A 4,123-nucleotide genomic window follows, 5' to 3' on the forward strand; every position below is an offset into this window, starting at 1 on the left:
GAACTGAACCAGATTATCCAAAACATTATCCGGATTACGAGAATCCAAATGTGTGGATAGAATTAGATTTTGTGGGTCCCACCCCACCCAACCATATGTTCCGATCGGATGGGGGGGTTTAACCCCTTATCCTTTTATTTTTTTTCTTTCACAACACTTCAACCATCTTGAATCCTCTCAACTCCTTGATCAAAAACCGAGACTTTTTAACAAGAAAAACCGAGGTAAAGATCGTGTTATGTACGTGTTTATCTTTGTTTCTTGAGTTTTCTTACAAGAAAATGAGGTTTCCAAGTGAAAAAGGGTGAAAACCCGAGATGGAACCGATTCTTGCATGATCAAGTGATGTATACGGGTTATACAAGGGATCTTGGTCCAAGAAAGGAGTTAAACGAACCAAAAACGAATTTTTACGGTTAAATCTTTGTTTTTAAAGCATAACCGAAACCATGAAAGAAATGGCTTGATTGTGGGTGTAACTTGCTTGGTGTGGTGTTATTGTTCTTGTAGGTGTTGTATCTAGTTGCTAGCAAAGGCTAGAAAGCGAGATTCTTGCGATTTGAAGCTAGAAACACAAGGTAGTTCGGTTTTGTGTGATGTTTGTATTTTTGGACAGATTGTGATACGTGTATAGTTAGGTCATGAAATTTTACAGAGGTATTAGATATATGAAAATATGAGTTCTGTGAATTTTTGGTAATTTTTGGATAAAGTATGAATATTTGGTGAATTTAGTGCTCGGTTTTGGCCAAAAATGGTGAAAAATAGTTAAATATCATGAAAAATTATGAAAAATTGGAGATAAGCTTTTTATTACATGTATAAGTCACACACAAAATTTTAGGTCCGTTGGAGAAGTCTAAGTAGGCTTTTCGGTTAAACGAGTTCTAGGGTTTTCTAGCTCGGTTTTAGTGAAAACGGCATTTAAAAAAGAATTTTGGATCTGGAAAAATTACAGGGGACTATGGAGATGGAAGGGGTCATCCAGGAAAAATTTGGGATTTTTCTAAGATCGCTTGGTATTTACGACATATTTAGTGTTTAAATGGTGTTTAAAAATAGATAAGTAAATGTTAAATATAAAAATTAATTCTGGAAATATTTTTATAAAATTCCCCACTATCAAAAAGTGATTTGTGCAAAATTTCAAGATCCGGGATTAAATGGATAATTATTGGTGCAAAAACAAACTTTTAAAACTTAAAACGCGTAAACCGGTAAAGTTCGCATAAGCGAGCTGACTGGTGTATAAAAACCCTAAAAACGAACTATTTTCATATAATTGAGTTAATCAAGTAAAAATAAATCATCCGAAAATAATTCGGATGATTTGAGTAATTTTTAACAGTTTCCGGTACGCTAAAAACGGAAACGGGTCCCGCGGCCAATCGGGGCGTCTAAACCGAGCCCTAAATTCACAACTTTAGTTAAATTATCAATTAACAACTATTTTCGGGTCGTGTGTGACCAAACTCATTTTTGAAACATAAAAATGGATAACCGTGCTAGGCATGCAAAACGGGAAAAACGACTAATAGTAAATCTGACTAGTGAACTCTAAACGATATCACAATCTGAGTCCGGAGAAGTGTTTCTGGGTTAACATTGCCCCCAGAACGGATACAGTACTGGGTTAACAGTGTCCCCAGATGTACCGGTTAACACGGTTACAGTTATATTATTAGTGATTATAAAGTAACGAATTTAGGGATCGTATTACAGATCCGGATTAGTAGCTGTGTATTGTGTACTGCTTGCTACGTTAAGGTGAGTTTCACGAACCCCTTTTTCTGAATTGTTTTTAAATATTTTCCCAGGGCGGAAAGCATGTTGTTATGGAAATGTTTAAATACATACTGAACGCATGGATTTGCGTGGATTTATATATATTTTATTGTACGGGAATCGTACGGAAATGTACTAAGATGGTAATTGTCTGAGTTGCTAACATTCTAAGGCCCCGGAACACGAGTGATTAACTGAAGGCCGGTAGAGTGTGGATAGTTGTAACGATTCCGGCAAATCCAGGTATACCCTAGCCGGTATATACTATTTACGTGTCATTTAAATATTGATTATATGAGTTATAGTACGTATATACGAGTATATATGATTCACAGTACGAATCATACTCGATTATATAGTGAATCGTATTGGAATTACAATTAACCAATGAACGATTATTGAAACCCGAACGAATCGGGAATTACATTATAGACGAAGTATATAATGTTTAGTGATATTTACGAAGTATTAATGCTTCGGGATAAGTAAATTATAGCACAGAAAAAGGATTTCGATTTATTAGTACGTCGGTACGATAAACGAAACCTTTAACATCAAACCAAGCAAGAGACGGTCGATCAAACCGAAAAAGATGCACAAATACCGATAATATGATGTTTTAATGTTATGGTTGAGTTTTTTAAAGTTTTTAAATCAGTTTTATGTAAATCTTATTTTAACCCGAAAAACGACCATTTTAGGCTCGTTTTAAGCCGAACTACGAGTTTAAACGAGAAACGAACTGAACCAGACTATCCACAACATTATCCGGATTGTGTAATCCAAATGTGTGGCTAATATTGAACTTGTGGGGCCCACCCCCACCTCCACTTGGACCAACCGGCCCTATATGCACACACACACATTTCATTTTTTATTTTTTTAGATCAAAAAAAAAAAAAAACTCTCTCAATCTCTCAATCCTTTCAAACATCCATCCATCTCCTTGATCTTTAAACCAAAACTTCAAGGTAAAAACATGGTTTAGTTGATTAAATCATAGTATTGATTTCTTTATTTTGAGTTGTTTTGCAAGAACAAGAGGTTCCAAGTAAAATATGGGTGAAAACCCGAGATGGAACCGGTTCTCGTATGATCAAGGGATGTATACAAGTTATACAAAGGATCTTGATCCAAGTAATGAGTTAAAAGTGTTTAGAATAAAATTTTACGGTTAAAATCTTGTTAAAATGAGTTTCCAAGTGAAAGATGGGTGAAAACCCGAGATGAAACCGACTCTTGCATGATCAAGAGATGTATACATATTATACAAGGGATCTTGGTCCAAGAAATGAGTAAAAAGAGTCGAGAACGGATTTTTACGGTTAAAACCTTTGTTTTTACATAAAAACCGACACTTTGAAAAGAAATGGTTTGATTGTTGGTATAGTTTGCTTGGTATAGTGTTATTGTGCTTGTAAGTGTTGTATCTAGCGGCTAGCAAAGGCTAGAAACCAAGATCCTTGCGATCTAAAGCTAGAAAACACAAGATAGTTCGGTTTTCGTGTGGTTATGAAATTTGGACAGATTGTAGCACGCTTAGAGTCGGGTCACGAAATTTCACAGAGATGATCTACACATGAAAATATGAGATCTGTGAATTTTTGGTAATTTTTGGATAAAAGATGAATATTTGGTGAATTTAATGCTCGGTTTTGGCCAAAAATAGTGAAAAATAGCTAAACTTGATGAAAAATTCTGGAAAATTTAAGATAATCTTTTTATAACATATAAAAGTCACCCACAAAATTTGAGCATAGTTGGAAAAGTCTAAGTAGGCTTTTCGGTGAAACGAGTTCTAGGGCTTTCTAGCTCGGTTTTGGGTGAAAATGGCTTGAAAAATGAGTTTTAAGTTCTGGAAAAATTCCAGGGAGTTATGAGGATGGCAAGGATCATCCCAGAAAAATTTGGGATTTTTCTAAAGTCTTTTGGTATTTTTGACATATTTAGTGTTTTAAAAAGGTTTAAAAATTGATAAATAAATGTAAATATAAGAAAATAAATCTGGAAAATTTTTATAAAATGTCTTACTGTCAAAATAAGATTTGTGCAAAATTTCAAGACCCGAGACTAAACGGGTAATTATTTGTGCTAAAAGGAACATAAAAACAAATTTTTAAAGCTTAAAACGTGTAAACCGGCAAAACTTGCATAAGCGAGCTGACTGGCATATAAAAACCTAAAAATGGACCATTTTCATAATACTAAGTAAATTAAATAAAAGTAAATCATCCGAAAATAATTCGGATGATTTGGGTAATTTTACCCGATTTTACTGTTTCCGGCACCTAAATGACGGAAACGGGCCCCGCGGCCAAACGGGGTGTCAAACCGAGCT

Source organism: Bidens hawaiensis, unplaced genomic scaffold (assembly GCF_021521415.1).
Source record: "Bidens hawaiensis isolate Kalapana, Puna unplaced genomic scaffold, B.hawaiensis_p1.1 tig00061006_1, whole genome shotgun sequence".
Lineage (NCBI taxonomy): Eukaryota > Viridiplantae > Streptophyta > Magnoliopsida > Asterales > Asteraceae > Bidens > Bidens hawaiensis.